We start from the raw sequence: 17,106 nt of genomic DNA, 5'->3' as shown, positions 1-17,106 counted from the left end.
TGTAATGTCGGTCCGGACTGCTTCATCAAACAATACTGCCGAATCAAAGTAAGACGTTGGTGGTAAGCAGTATGACTATTATCGCCCACAACTCATTGTGTTCTACTCGTGCATATATCGTCTACGCATAGACCTGGCTCGGATGCCACTTTTGGGGAACGTAGTAATTAAAAAAAAATCCTACGATCACGTAAGACCTATCTAGGAGATGCATAGCAACTAGACGGGAGAGTGTGTCCACGTACCCTCGTAGACCGAAAGCGGAAGCATTTAGTAACGCGGTTGATGTAGTCAAACGTCTTCACGATCCAACCGATCCAAGTACCGAATGTACGGCACCTCCGCGGTCTGCACATGTTTAGCACGATGACGTCCCTCGAGCTCTTGATCCAGTAGAGGGTCGAGGGAGAGTTCTGTCAGCACGACGGCGTGGCAACGGTGATGATGAAGTTACCGATGCAGGGCTTTGCCTAAGCACTACGACAATATGACCGAGGTGGAAAACTGTGGAGGGTGGCACCGCACACGGCTAAAGATCAACTTGTGTGTCTATGGGGTGCCCCCCTCCCCGTATATAAAGGAGGGGAGGAGGAGGCCGGCCGGCTAGAGGGGGCGCGCCCAAGGGCGGGAATCCTACTCCAAGTAGGAATAGGTTCCCCCCTTTCCTACTCCAACTAGGAGAAGAAGGAAGGAGAGGGAGAGGGAGAGGGAAAGAGGGGCCGCGCCCCTCCCCTTATCCTATTCGGACTCCCCTTGGGGGGCACCACCTCTTGGCTGCGGCCCTCTCTCTCCCCTAAGGCCCACTAAGGCCCATAACTTCTCGAGGGGGAGGGGGTTCCGGTAACCCTCCGACACTCCGGTTTTATCCGAAACTATCCGGAACACTTCCGGTGTCCGAATAACATGGTCCAATATATCAATCTTTATGTCTCAACCATTTCGAGACTCCTCGTCTTGTCCGTGATCACATCCGGGACTCCGAACAACCTTCGGTACATCAAAACACATAACTCATAATACAAATCATCATCGAACGTTAAGCGTGCGGACCCTACGGGTTTGAGAACTATGTAGACATGACTGAGACACATCTCCGGTCAATAACCAATAGCGGAACCTGGAAGCTCATATTGGCTCCTACATATTCTACGAAGATCTTTATCGGCCAAACCGCATAACAACATACGTTGTTCCCTTTGTCATCGGTATGTTACTTGCCCGAGATTCGATCGTCGGTATCATCATACCTAGTTCAATCTCGTTACCGGTAAGTCTCTTTACTCCTTCCGTAATGCATCATCCCGCAACTAACTCGTTAGTCACATTGCTTGCAAGGCTCATAGTGATGTGCATTACCGAGAGGGCCCAGAGATACCTCTCCGACAATCGGAGTGAGAAATCCTAATCTCGATCTATGCCAACTCAACAAACACCATCGGAGACACCTGTAGAGCATCTTTATAATCACCCAGTTACGCTGTGACTTTTGATAGCACACTAAGTGTTCCTCCGGTGTTCGGGAGTTGCATAATCTCATAGTCATAGGAACATGTATAAGTCATGAAGAAAGCAATAGCAATAAACTAAACGATCATAGTGCTAAGCTAACGGATGGGTCGTGTCCATCACATCATTCTCTAATAATGTGATCCTGTTCATCAAATGACAACACATGTCCATGGCTAGGAAACTTAACCATCTTTGATTAATGAGCTAGTCTAGTAGAGGTCATACTAGAGACACTCTGTTTGTCTATGTATTCACACATGTACTAAGTTTCTGGTTAATACAATTCTAGCATGAATAATAAACATTTATCATGATATAAGGAAATATAAATAACAACTTTATTATTGCCTCTAGGGCATATTTCCTTCAGTGGCTTCTGCCATGTGCTCCCGGGTGGAACCTATGACCGTGGCCGAGCTGTACTCACAGCTGCTCAGCTTCGAGATGATGCTAAACCTTCGTGGTGGAGGATCTCAGTCCTCTGCCAACGCTGCCACCCGAGGCAGCAAGTTTGGCGGCGGAGGTGGTGACCGCGGCCGCAGACAAGCCGACGCCGGTGGTGATCATGGCGGCCGCAACTACTCCAAGCCTGGAGGTCGTGGTGGTGGTGGACATGGCGGCAACAGCGGCGGCGGGGGAAACTACAACAACAATGCCCCTGCGCCTAGGGTGCAGTGCCAGATCTGTGGAAAGATGGGCCACCCAGCATGGAAGTGCTGGAAATGCTACACGAGGAGTCCTACCAAGGAGGAGAAGAGAAGTCGACCAATCTTGCGGCGCCGCAGTATGGGGTGGACACCAACTGGTACCTTGACAGTGGTGCCACCGACCATATCATAGGTGACCTGGAGAAGCTGACCGTGCGCGACCGCTACCAAGGCAATGAGCAGATTCACACCGCAAGTGGTTCAGGTATGGATATTAAACACATTGGTCATTCAGCTATTCACACCCAAGATCATGACCTTCATCTAAATAATATCCTTCATGTACCTGAAGCCAACAAAAGCCTAATCTCTGCTGGTCATCTTGCCATTGACAATGATTCTTTTGTTGAAATTCATCCCTATTCTTTTTGTCAAGGAACGGGGAACGAGGAAGGTAATCCTTCGAGGCAGGGGTAGGAGATGTGAAAGTGCGTTAAGTCGACTAGAGGGGGGTGAATAGGCGATTTCTACAGACTCGTCACTGAGGAATTTCAGGGTGAGGAAATTCCTAAGTCACGAACGACTAGCAGCAGAATAGGTACTCAGATGCAAGCATAACAGAACAGCAGCACAGTCATCATGATGAAATGAAACCAAGCACAGAGTACAGAAAGCATAAACATAGGATCAGCAGGCTGAAGACACTACTGACTGAAGAAATTGAGCTGAGGAAATTGAGAAAGTCTTCCGTCAAAGTATTGAAACAGTAATGATCAAGTACACAACACAATAATGAGGAAATGGAAGGGTTGAGAAAATAGAACCAGTTAGCTCGGTGAAGACAGTGATTTGGTAGACCAGTTCCAACTGCTGTGACAGTTGTACGTCTGGTTGGAGCGGCTAGGTATTTAAACCTGAGGACACACAGTCCTCACCATATTCTCCTTAAGCTAAGGTCACACAGACCTCGCCTAGTCACTCGTGGTAAGTCTTCAGGTGACTTCCAGACCTTCACAAACTCGGTCACTCGGCGATCCACAATTTCCTCTTTGATGCTCTAGACCATGACGCCTAACCGTCTGGAAGATGCACAGTCTTCAAAGGTAACAAGCGTCGGATCCACACAGGAACAATCTCTTCAGTGATGCTCAATCACTTTGGGTTTGTAGGTGTTTGGGTTTGGGTTTTCCTGACTTGATGACATTCGCTCAAAGTCCTCGGAGGATGGGATGCTCTCAATGACAAGTGTCCGTTTCTCGCGGAGCAGCCAACTAGCTAGTGGTTATTGGGGGTGGCTATTTATAGCCTAGGGAGCAGCCCGGCATGATAAGACATAAATGCCCTTCAATGATATGACCGTTAGGTGGAGAAGATATTTTGGGACAGCTGGCACATAGCACAGCAACGGTCGGAAAGTTGAGGTTCAAATTCCCCAGGGCTATCATGTTCCTCACTTGTAGGCAATCCGCACTGGCGAATTCCTAACTCCACAGTCAGAACAAATTCCTCAGAGACCAGAAGAACTTCGTCTCTGTCACTGAAGAAATTGACTGAACTGTATGAGATTTCCAGTGGCTTCACTCGAAGGGATTGGTAGGTATAGGATTTTGAGATGAGCATCACTTGGAAACTTTTCCTTAGTTTTTCCTCGACCCCCTTTTAACAGTACGGTGTTTCCTATGACTCAAGAAAGATAAAATGAAACGATGAAAACAAAAGTCTTCACGCTTCATGTTCCTCGCATGAATATCAAGTCTTCACGCTTCATGTTCCTCGCATGAATATCAAGTCTTCACGGTCACACCAATTTCTTCACTTTCAAAGTCTTCAGTAAGCCAAAGTCTTCAGTTGAAGACATTCATTTTTAGGGGTCGACTTTGTCTGTAAATATCAAACTCCTCATAGACTTATAGACCTGTGTACACTCACAAACTCATTAGTCCCTTAACCTATAAGTCTTCAATACACCAAAATCACTAAGGGGCACTAGATGCACTTACAATCTCCCCCTTTTTGGTGATTGATGACAATATAGGTTAAGTTTTCAACGGGAATAAGTATATGAAGTGTAAATACTGATATTGAGGAATTTGATTGCAAGATATAGAAGAACTCCCCCTGAAGATGTGCATATGTGAGGAATTTGATTTTGAAGCAATGCACATTGAAGAGTAGAATCATGGAGATCTCCCCCTATATCTTGTAATTCATACACGCATTTAACATATACTATGAAGAATTTGAAATGCATGATGAAATTGTTGGAAATATGCCCTAGAGGCAATAATAAATGGTTATTATTATATTTCTTTGTGCATGATAATTGTCTATTGTTCATGCTATAATTGTGTTATCCGGAAATCGTAATACATGTGTGAATACATAAACCACAACGTGTCCCTAGTAAGCCTCTAGTTGACTAGCTCGTTGATCAACAGATAGTCATGGTTTCCTAACTATGGACATTGGACGTCATTGATAATGGGATCACATCATTAGGAGAATGATGTGATGGACAAGACCCAATCCTAAGCATAGCACAAAAGATCGTGTAGTTCGTTTGCTAGAGCTTTTCCAATGTCAAGTATCTTTTCTTTAGACCATGAGATCGTGTAACTCCCGGATGCCGTAGGAGTGCTTTGGGTGTGCCAAACGTCACAACGTAACTGGGTGACTATAAAGGTACACTACAGGTATCTCTGAAAGTGTCTGTTGGGTTGACACGGATCGAGACTGGGATTTGTCACTCCGTATGACTGAGAGGTATCTCTGGGCCCACTCAGTAATGCATCATCATAATGAGCTCAATGTGACTAAGGAGTTAGCCACGGGATCATGCATTACAGTACGAGTAAAGTGACTTGCCGGTAACGAGATTGAACAAGGTATTGGGATACCGACGATCGAATCTCGGGCAAGTAACGTACCGATTGACAAAGGGAATTGTATACGGGATTGATTGAATCCTCGACATCGTGGTCCATCCGATGAGATCATCGTGGAACATGTGGGAGCCAACATGGGTATCCAGATCCCGCTGTTGGTTATTGACCGGAGAGGCGTCTCGGTCATGTCTGCATGTCTCCCGAACCCGTAGGGTCTACACACTTAAGGTTCGGTGACGCTAGGGTTGTAGAGATATTAGTATGCGGAAACCCGAAAGTTGTTCGGAGTCCCGGATGAGATCCCGGACGTCACGAGGAGTTCCGGAATGGTCCGGAGGTGAAGAATTATATATAGGAAGTCAAGTTTCGGCCACCGGGAAAGTTTCGGGGGTCACCGGTATTGTACCGGGACCACCGGAAGGGTCCCGGGGGTCCACCGGGTGGGGCCACCTATCCCGGAGGGCCCCATGGGCTGAAGTGGGAAGGGAACCAGCCCCTAGTGGGCTGGGGCGCCCCCCATGGGCCTCCCCCTGCGCCTAGGGTTGGAAACCCTAGGGGTGGGGGGCGCCCCACCTGACTTGGGGGGCAAGTTTCCCCCCTGGCTGCCGCACCCCTTGTAGATGGGATCCAGAGCCGCCCCCCCAGGGGGCCTATATATAGTGGGGGGGAGGGAGGGCAGCAGCACTACAGCCCCTGGCGCCTCCCTCTCCCCCTGCAACACTTCTCCCTCTCGTAGAAGCTTGGCGAAGCCCTGCCGAGATCCCCGCTACTTCCACCACCACGCCGTCGTGATGCTGGATCTCCATCAACCTCTCCTTCCCCCTTGCTGGATCAAGAAGGAGGAGACATCGCTGCTCCGTACGTGTGTTGAACGCGGAGGTGCCGTCCGTTCGGCACTCGGTCATCGGTGATTTGGATCACGGCGAGTACGACTCCATCAACCCCGTTCACTTGAACGCTTCCGCTCGCGATCTACAAGGGTATGTAGATGCACTCCTTTCCCCTCGTTGCTAGTATACTCCATAGATGGATCTTGGTGATGCGTAGGAAATTTTAAAATTCTGCTACGATCCCCAACAGAAATATGGCGACTGATGTAATTCAGCATGCATGCATTAACATATATGAGGAAATCGCATGCAGAAGAACATAGCGAAAGTATCAGACCACCATCAGAGTTAAGATTACAACTCAATCTTACAAAGTTTTCAAAAGAACGAGAGTTGTAACTTAGCAAAAAAAATGCCCATATATATAGACCCGCTTGAAGACTAACTCAAATTTCTCCCCCTTTGTCATCGAATGACCAAAAGGGATGAAAAGTGAGGACTAACGCCCCTGAAGAATATCATCACGAAGTCGATGGAGGAGCGCCAGTGTTGTTGGGGTCGATTGTGGAAGTAGGGCCTGCTGCGGTGTCATCCAAGTCTTCATTTTCATCAGTCTCGCGCGATGAAGAATAAGAGCTGGCCACCAAGTGAGGAACTTTGACCTTCTTGAATTTCTTCGAAGGTGGCGGAGACCAGTCAAAGTCCTGCTTGAAGCCCATCTGTTTTATATCTTCTTCACCATAGAGATGAGATAGAACAGCCCAGGTGTGATCAAAGACTTCATGGAGGTAGTAATGGTTCTTCTTCACTGAATTCTGAGTGATGGTCTGTTCTGAAGAATTGAACCAAACTGTCTCTTGACCCATTTGTGGTTGCGATCGACCTTCTGGTGAAGACTGAGGAGAAGCTCATGATCAGTCATCACCCTTGGAGCTGTGCCTTGAGGATTTTGCTTAGAAGCATTGGCGGCAGAGCCATGAGTGGCAGAGTCATCATTGGTGGAATAGGAGGCAGCTTTGCGAAATTGTCCATCCAATGGACGAATGCCTTCATCAATAATTGCAGTTGCCTTGCCCTTCTCATCAGCTGAGGAATATGTCCGCTTGAGGACTTCAATAGGGGGCAAGTAGCTGCCATGGTTAAGAGTGTCAGCCTTGTAATTGATTGAAGACCTTGATCTGAGGAATCTCATAATCCAAGGAGCATAAGGCTTCAACTCAAAAGGTGACAATGCAACATTTGCCAGAGTCCTCATGAAGAAATCATGGTAGTTGATTGGAACACCATGAATGATGTTGAATAGCAAATCTTCATGACGCCAACGACTTCTTCATTAGAATCATGGCCTTTGATAGGACTCAGGGTCTTGGTCAGAATTCGATAGACAGTCCTCGGCACATATAGCAATTCCTTCACGAGGAATTTGGTTCTGGGGGCTTGACCAGGCTTCAGCGGCTTCATCAATACTTGCATTTAATGATCAGATAGCTCAGGTTCATGGTAGATGAGTTGAGCGCCTTCAAGGGGAGGACCGACAGGCAGGGCGTGAAGCAATTCATGGGCCGGTGCTTTATAGTGCGTGTTTTTCTGTCATCCAATCCAGCACCAATGAATTCACATCTTCAGCATTTCCGGTGATGTGCAGTGTGGCGTCGAACTGAAGAATTAGCTCTTCATTCCAGTCAACAATGTCAGTGCAGAAGTTAAGCAGCCCAGAGTCATGAAGAAAACTGAGGACTGGGGTGAAGCAAGGCAGTGATTCCATGTCAACATGAGGAATATGCTCATGGTCAAAGATTTTGTCTTTATCGAATAGCAGTGAAGAGTAGAAGTTCATCTGACTTGCTGTCCAGAAGCGCTTGCGACGAAGACGAGCAGAGTCATAGGGATTGTATTCAGTGAAGAATACATGTTCATGGAAGAAGTCATCAGCCTTGAACTTCTGCTTCTTTGAGAAAGGATTGTTCGGCTTGGGCTGAGGAGTATCAGTCAATGTCTTCGCAGCCTCAGGAATCACAGTCTCAGGAGCCGCAGGCTGAGGAATTTCAATGCCAACATCTTCAGTGGCAGCCTGGGTCTCCATCTCTTCAGCAGTGTTAACATTAGCACTAGTGGCTGGGACAACTTCAAGAATGGTAAGAAGTGAAGCTTGATGTTCATCAGAGCCCATTTGGACTTCTTCAATCTGAACTGGGAACTGAGGAATCTGTTGTAGTGGGGTGAACATTGGAGAGTTGGGATGATGACTTTCCTAATAGTCATCGTTCAGAACAGGAGTGGTGCTCCCAATGTCCACGTCTTCATCTTCTTCATTGATTTCTTCAACGCCTGCCTCTTCAGCTGTGAACTAAGGCATGGGCGATGATACCTGTGGGGTTGAAGGGATATCATCCGCTTGGGATCTCATACTCCTCACCAAAGGGAACAAGTTCCTTTGATGGCATGCTTGAAACAGGAAGAGCATCAATTGGGTTCTCAAATGAGCTTGTCAAAGTCTTCGTCTTCTTTGGTGCTGAAGACTCTGAGGAAGCAGATGCTTTCCTTCTCTTCACAGCTGCTCGTTCTGCAGCTTTGGTTTTCTTCGCTTCTGATGCAGAAGGAAGAAATGGACTAGGCATTGGTGCAGGAGGAGCAGAGGAAATTGGTTCATTTTCATCAGGCGCAACTGATGCAGTTGCCCTGGCTTGTTCAGTTTCTTCAGGTGCAGCGACAGATGCTTCAGCTGGCCTGGCTTGTTCTTCAGGCGCAACACTAGTTGTTGCCCTGGCAATTTCATCAGCGGCTGGAATAGCTTCATCAGCCCTGGTACTTGCAGTTTCATCAGCAACCTGATTTTCATCAGTGGTGCTGGCATGTTCTTCAGTGGGCTGGGCAGATGCTTCAGCGTGAGGAGATTCATGTTGCGATGGGGCAGCAACGTTTGAAGTGAACTTTTCAGCCATCTTAACAAATCTGACTTTGGCTCCAAGCCAATCTGCACGGTAGGCTTGGAATTCATCATTGAGTCTCTTGATCTCCGCTTGTGCAGCCACAAGTTCATCAATTGTCATTTTGACAACATTCTTCTTCAGAAAGCGCTCCTTCTTGTATTGAGCTTTCTTTAGCTGTCTGGCCTTCTCATATTTCCACTTTTCTTCGCCAATGAAGGCGGTCAACATGTGACTCTGGCCAGGAGTAAGCTTGAAGTCTGGCATAGGTGAGTTGGGGTCCTTGTGCCAGAGATCAATCTACTCAAGGATCAGCTTGGGATCCAGAAGAAGAGGCACTTCACTTCCTTTGCCTCTAGCGGCCCTTTGCTGTCCCTCCCTGATGATTTCAGTGAGTTCTTCATCATCAGCTTTGTCATCACTGGACGACACATGAAAGGCAACCTGCTTCTTGTGAGGACTTGGTCTAGAGCCTCGTCCAGCAGTGGCCTTGGTCTTCAGCAAGGTGGGGCCTGTTGAGGATTGCAGAGGGGCTGAAGAACTTGCAGAGGCTCCTGAGGCAATTGAGATGCCTTTGGTCCTTTGACACGAGGCGAGATGCACAGGTGTTGAGGACTTTGCCGGAGGAGCTGAGGGCTTTGCGACTTGAGGAACTAGAGCAGCTTGACGAATCGACCGTGAGGGCATTGATGAGCTGGGCCTTGAAGGCATAGCAGAGGAACTGGGCTTGTGCGTTGGCTTCTTGACCATGACCTTTTTAGGCTTGCTTGCAGAGGCATCAACAGCAGCAGCAAAGTCTTCATTGAATTTCCTCACTGCTTCTTTAGCCATTTTGGCTAGCTTCGCTTGCCGTTTTTCCCATTCATCAGGATAATCCTCACCACGCTTGAGGCTGGTGGGATCAACTTCTTGGCCAGGTGCCAATGGAGGTCTTGGGCAAGGAGGGTGAAGAGCGAATTTCTTCATGTACTTTGGAGTGACATACCTGTACTCCCTCCATTCTCGTGCCCATCTCCTCTCTATCCTTTGAATGCGCACCTTGCACTGATTCTTGTTCTCCTTGCCATGTTTGGCCTTATCAGGAGTACAATATTCTTCATAAATGTCCTCAGGGATCTCAAATGCTGTGTTGACTTCTAGTCTCTTGCCTCCCTTCTCAGGTTTCTTGCCATCTGTCATATTCTTTAGCTGAGGATTTTGAACAATTGAGTTCTCTGAAGAAGTATGCAATTTTTCTTCGACGAACGCTGCAAATGAGTTAAGTTGATGAGAACCTAGTGATTCAGTAGCGGACATGAGTACCTGTGAACAGAGTATATGTGCGAAGAATTTGGAGAGGTCATATGCATTCTCAGAAGTTTTTGCAAAAAGAACAAGTTTGAGGAATTTGACCAGTGGCATCTTGAGGAATTTCACTAAGCGCTTTTTGACTTAGGTTCCAGAGTTGTATAGATTGAAAATCTACACAATTGAGCAATCTTGAAGAAAAATGTTGCTTAAGAGAAATAGATCAAGAACACATGCTCGTGTGAGGTGTTTAAAGTGTGGAAGTTGAAGAATAAACACCTTTTGAGAATTTTGTAGAAATCAACAGAATCAACAAGGGCAGTAAAAGTAACTTTTAATTACCCTTGACTAAGAACACAACGAACTGGGAGTAGTAGATTGGAAGTTCGTCAGTCCAGATCTTCCACGCCCTAACATGGCAGATGAAGACAGCTACGGCGGTGGTGGAGTGAAGAAATCCGCGGCCGGCGCGAGTACGACGGCGACGAGGTCGAGGCAGTGAAGCTCTTCCTCACCGGCGATGATGGAAGTAGCGATGGCGCTAGGTCAAGAAGCTCGAGCGAGGGGAGTGAGGTCGAGCAAGGCAAATGCAGTCTGAGAAGGGAAGGGGTATATATAGTCGAGGTGAAAAACCGCTCGCCCGAGGAAATTGGACGAACATGCCCCTGACTCTTCTCATCCTAGCGACATGTGTCACCCATGTACAGAGCGGTGGAGATCGTGTGAGATCGTGGGTGAGTAGATAAACCCTATCGTGGGAGGTGGAACGGTTTGAGCGGCAAAAGCCGAAAATTTAGATAAGATTTTTTTTGATATTTCGTTCACAAATTCTTCAGCTGACAAGGTCACAGTGAAGATTTTGAACGAGTTTCAAATATAACGCACATGAAGAATTTGTGAATAGATTGGGTTGAGTATAGCATAGAGGGGGAAGGGTCCGATCACATTCACTTAGCAGAAACAATAACTTGAAGAAATAGCAATAAGTGAATGCTGTAGAGAACTTGACGAAGTTCACTAGCCGGTCTATTCTGCTAATATTAGCAGAATAGTTATTCTGCTAACACTTCAGAACTGCACGCTCGATGCAAGGGCACTGCAGTTTCTATAGCAAGAGCACTGCAATACACACTAGTGAACTTCGTGTCGGAAAAAACTGCACGCAGTGTTTTTTGGTAGTGTTTTTGCTCTATTTTTTTAACTGTTAATCGGAACGAGGCGTATAATATACCGTTGGAAATCTAAGGATTAGGCTCAACTTCACCATGTTGAACACTTTTCGAGATTCCTCGCGGTTTAAGAGCAGTTTCAAAAACGGTGCGGCAGATGACGAGTGACAGCGAGCGTATTTTCATGATTTTTCTAAACCGCTCATCAGAATAAAGCAAATGATACGCCATTGGAAAGATATCGTTGAGGCGCATCTTTTTAATATCTATTATTTTCTCTAATTCGTTACGGTTTAAGAGCAGTTTCAAATTTACTAAATCGCGGAATTACGTTTTTTTGAAATTTTTGCAACTTTCGGTACTGTTTTCGCTCCAGTTTTTGAACCGTTTGTCGAAACGAGGTGTGTAATACGTCGTTGGAAAGCTATGGACAAGGTGTAACTTTCATATGTAGAAATGGTTTTGAGATTCCTTACGGTTTTAAGTTAATTTTGAAAATGGTGCGGCGGACGACGAGTGGCAGTGGTCATTTTTCACGAAATTTTTACAAATCGCTTGTTGAAATGATTCAAATGATATGCCGTTGGAAAAATATCGACGAGACGCAACTTTTTCATGTAGAACACTCTCTCTAATTCCTTACGGTTTAAGAGTAGTTTTAAAATTAGCGAAATGCGGACACTCTGTTTTTCGCGACACCCAAATCGACGAGTGAACTTCATCCGACAGAAAACCGCACTGCTCCAGTCGAAAATCGCACTGCATCAAAGAGTCAAATGAACTTCATGATTTCTGTTGTCGGACGTACATTTCTCAAATGAGTTTTTGTTGTCTTTTTTTCATTTTTTTGTGAACGAGTGGACCGCAGAGATGGGGCAAGCGAACCACGAGATATATCAAAGTGAACCGCATTACTATTGTTGTTTCACTAATTTTTTCGCATTTTCATGTTGGGCACAAGTGAGCACCATCACTCTCAAAAGTGAACCACATCGGAGGGCCAAACGCACTGCATTGTTGCATTTGATATAGTGAACAATGGAGGAGTTTTATTATAGTGAACGCATTGCTTCAGACTGAAAAGTGCACTGCATCGGACAGGCAAGCGAACTTCATGATTTCTTTTATTCAGACGTAAATTTTCTCAGGCGAGCAAGTGGACCGCACTTCACAGCGGGCGTAACTCAACCGCAAAAGTATGGAGAAGTGAACCGCAATACTTTTTTTCGTTTCGGTAACATTTTTTCCTTTAGACTTACAAGATCGATGTAACATCCCAAATTTTCAATTTGGAATGTTATACATAGATCATTCATGCATATCATATTTTATTGCATTTCATTTCGCGATCCTCGAAATCCTAAGCAACTCAAGGACCCTCGGAGAGAGTTGGGGATTTCATTGTTTTCATACTTGAATTTTATCAAATATTGAAACGAGGATTATGATTTTAATTATTTTTTTCTCTAAAAATATTTCATATTAAAATATATGAGAGGAGATAATATGACTTCTCCAAAATAATTGAAATATTGGAGGAAAAATATTAAAATCAAATATTTGATTTTATTCGGATTTTATTGCTATTTTATTTGCATTAGAAAAATTGCACGTTTTTCAAAATTGCATTTTAGGGCCAAAAGAAAGTTCATCTCATTCTAAATATTTTATTTAGATGGTGAAAATTTGTTTTGGTATTTTTAGATTTTTATTTTATTTTCTAGGATTTATTTAAGTTCCGGCGAAATTATTTTAAAAAAAAATCTCAGTGCCCGACTGGGCCGAAGCCCAGCCGAGCCGGCCCGCTAGCCCCGCGCCGCCATCTCCTTCCAGGAGACCGGGAGGCCGCCGCCGCCCGACCCCGAGTCCGGCCGGTACTCCTCCCCGCGCCGCCTTGCCCCCTTCCCCAAGCAAGCCCCCCTCCTTAAATACCCCGCCCCGGACCCCCCTCCTTAAATACCCCGCCCCGGACCCCCCTCCTTAAATACCCCGCCCCGGACCCCCCCCCCACAACCAACCCAGCCGCCTGCCTCGCCCCCCCCCCCCCCCCCGCAGCGCCGCCTAGCCACGCCGTTGCCGCCCCGCGCACCCCGCCGCCGCAGCCCCGCCTCGCCGGAGGTATACGCCGCCACCGCCGCCGTTTGGTTTTATTCTAAAACCGATCCGGTTTTTTTAAAAGAAAACCTAGTTCGTTTTTTTTCAGATCGGTTCGCCAGTTTTCTCGGTTTAGTTTATATAGTGGACGTTCGTCCGTACGTTCGTTTTAACGAACGGTATTCGGTCGTTAGTTACAGACAACGAACGTTCATTCGTTAGCCTGTTCGTCAGTTTTCTTTTTCTTGGATTTTCCGCAATTATTTTCGATCGCGATTTCTGATCTGATTTTCGTTTCAGTTTATCTTTTCGCTCGTTTATCGGAATCAGGTGATTCAAGCGCCTAGATCTTCATCTCGAAACCCTCTTTCTGTTTAATCAACTTGAACAAGATTTTGGTACTGTAAAATTTGACTTTAGTTCAGATTAGTAAACAGATCTTGTTTCTTTCGCAGTTTGAGTTTCGTTGCTCCGTTTGATTTGATTCTGTTTGCAAACCGGAGTTGTTAAGTTGAACTTTCTGGTCAATTCTTCTTATTTGAGTTTTGCCCGTGCATCTTTGCTTGATTGCTTATGTATGCTATTGTTTGTTTGCGATAGAATTTCCGGAGTGCGAAGCGTGCTACTACGAGTCCCTAGGTTTTGCGGATCGTCAGCAAGGCAAGTAACACATTGATCATACTCCTTCCATACCCAGTTTTTATGCATTAGTTTCAATCCTCAAACATTGCATGATTAGGATGTGATTAACATGTGGGTTGGGAAGTAGTTGATGAGGTAGAACCTATTGCCTTGTTATATTCAAACCTTGGGAGTTACTTCTCCGTATTGCTTATATTGCTATGCTATGCTCGTAGATGTGGATTGGGTTTGAGTGTATCCATGACAGATGTGAGATTGTTAATTAATGGTTCAAATTAAGGTGGCAACTTAAATACACATCTGGGTGGATTGCTTGTCGGGCACCTGGAGAATCCAGTGTTGTCCTAGGATATCCCAGAGTACCCGTGTGATCATCCTAAGGTCCGCCACCCAGGCTCAAAGGGAACTGAGATATTTTCATGCTAGAAACTTCTGTGTGCAGCCACAAGCTATTATGGGCTCTAGCATAGTTGAGTAAGTTGCATGAGCTCTTGAAGAGGTGGATCAGCAGGTAGAGGGATGTAGGTTTGGTATGGTCTGCCCGGAGTAAAGAGTTAATGTTTCTGAAAGACCGTGTCTCGGTCATCCATTTCTCAAACACCTTGTAGTGCGAGAAATCCAACGGAGGAGATCGAGTCTTGTGGGGAAAAGTGCGCAAACCTCTATAGAGTGTACAATCTAATCATGGTTAGCCGTGTCCCCGGTTATGGACAATCTTGAGTATCTAGTACTTGGAGTATCCTAAGTATCTCATCACTCTAAATTAATATTGTTGGGTTGATAATTATTTTAATTGGGATTGAGTTGGAGGAACCTTCTCAATGATGTTTCAACTACCATGATAGTAAAATAAAACGTATTCCTTTGTTGTAGGGAAAAATTGGCTTTTCGCAAAAACTATAACCATAGAGCTTTCCACCAGCCAAATATGCATGTAGTGATAGCATTATTCTGTTCTTGCTCTACTGTGTTATATTGCCAGCATATTCCATGTGTTGACCCGTTTTCGGGCTGCAATGTATTATGTTGCAGACTTTTCAGACGAGGAGTAAGGTTCGTTAGGTCGTTGCCGTGCAGCTCAGCTATGCCGTTGGAGTTGATGGGCTCACTTTATCTTCCAAGCCTTCCGCTGTTATCGTATTAGATGGCCTTAAGCCATATTTATTGTAATAAGTTCTCTTTTGAGACATTCGATGTAATAAGTGTGTGATTGCTACTCTGTTATAAATCCTTCGAGTACTGTGCGTGTCAGCATTACCGATCCAGGGATGACACTGAAGCACAGAGACTTGTCCGTTTGAGGTCGGGTCGCTACAATGGACAACATCAGACGGCCGACCGCACTGCTTCATATGGAAAACTGCACTGCATTAGACGGGCAAGTGACCCGCATTTTTTTGTTTTCCTAATTTTTTGCATGTGACACATCTTTTTGGACGAGAGGGTGAATCATTTCTAGGAATCGACTACTTTAGGGATTTTTTTATTTTTTTATAAACCTATCCTTGAATAGATTTACAAAACAATCATCAAAACAAAAAAAATTCTAACTGAATCGCGCACGCCGCCCATCTGGGGCCATCAATACCGCTCACGTACGCGGCATTTCTAGTGTCGACAGCGAACTGCATGGCGGCGCTGGTGCCGGGCACAGCAGCCCTCCGACAAACTTTTTTTATGACTGCGTCCAAACTACTAGACAAGGCTAGCGAACTTCATTAATTTAACTGCATTAATGTTCTTTTTTATTAACGATGCTCTAACCATAATTTTTATCTCTGCATTTAAAAAACTGCATGCTCCCGCAATCCGTACTGCAGGATGGCACAAGGGAACCACAAATATGATGAAATTAAAACATACAAAAAAGATGAACCACAAACATGTCGCCGACCAGCCTAGTGCAGTGTACTTGTCTCCCGCCGCGCGTGAAAAAATGGAGGAGAGAGCTGCAGGTGAGGGTCGTAGACTGCACGCTAGTTGAGCTGCACTGCACGCCACGCTCGACAGCACTGCATGATGCGCTTGCTGGAAAGGGGCGCCATACCGGCACGGCGGCACACTCTTCAGCTTTTGACAACCTCATTTGTGGATAGCACGGGTGCAGTCGCCGGGCTGCAGGGAAGGGGCGCCCGCACCCTCACGCTGTTTCGAGATGCTGTGGAGGAAGTAAACTTCAGTTTGAACAAAAAAACACTCGTACGGACGAAGTGAGCTGCATTGACACGAGAGCGCTGCCGGACCTACATACTAGAGGAAGCGTGAGGAATCAGAGAGGAGCCATCATGGCAGTTGGTGTGCTTTCTGTACAGTGCTACACTATGGGCCATCAGAACTGCAGGGCGCCGGAAGCAAACTACAGCGACTACCAAGACGAAAGTCATTGAGAGAGGGAGTAGGAGGAGGATGGGGCCTATAATCTCCACTACTGCGCCGAACTGCACTGCACTGCGGCGGCCGTGCTGCTCCACCGGTGAAGAATGGGAGGCGGGAAGCATGGTAGTGCACAACCGAAAATCTGCAAAAAAGAGAAGCAAAAAAGCTGTTCGGAACTGCACATGGGCAACCATGGTGTTGACTCCGGCGAAATTGGGTACTGTCAGGATTTTTGTAGTGAGATTGGACTGCGCCAGAGTGGGGCGTGGACGGCATGGGGGTTGAGCCCCTATCCGGGGCCGGAGACGAGGCCTCACCGGAGACCGCCACGAGGAGGAGAGAGCCCATCCTCGGCTCAATCTGAACAGGGATGAGGAGATAACCTCGACACCGGGGAGGCTTGGGAGAGGCACCCCGGCGGTTGGTGACGGACTGCTGGCGGCGAGGGTGCCCCGTGGTGGTCGTGGTGGTGGGGGGGTGTCGGGAGGCGAGGTTCAGGGGCACGACGCTCGGATCCGACGACGGGGTATGGTGGACGGCGGGGTAGGGAGGTGGCAGGAGCCCAGCCGAAGGCTCCAGCTCCACCGGATCCGATGCTGATGGTTGCACCCGGGGCCCGCGGCAGCCGGATAGCGGGATGCATCGAGCGGCAGCCGGGTCGCTGCGGGGAGGTGGCCGCCTTTGTGTGGGGCGGGGGCGCTGCAGGGAGGCCGTCAGTGGAAGTTGGTCAGATGGCGCGG

Source organism: Aegilops tauschii, chromosome 4 (genome assembly GCF_002575655.3).
Source record: "Aegilops tauschii subsp. strangulata cultivar AL8/78 chromosome 4, Aet v6.0, whole genome shotgun sequence".
NCBI classification, from domain to species: Eukaryota; Viridiplantae; Streptophyta; class Magnoliopsida; order Poales; family Poaceae; genus Aegilops; species Aegilops tauschii.
The sequence above is the reverse complement of the archived record's forward strand: the minus strand, read 5'-3'. Positions refer to the sequence as shown.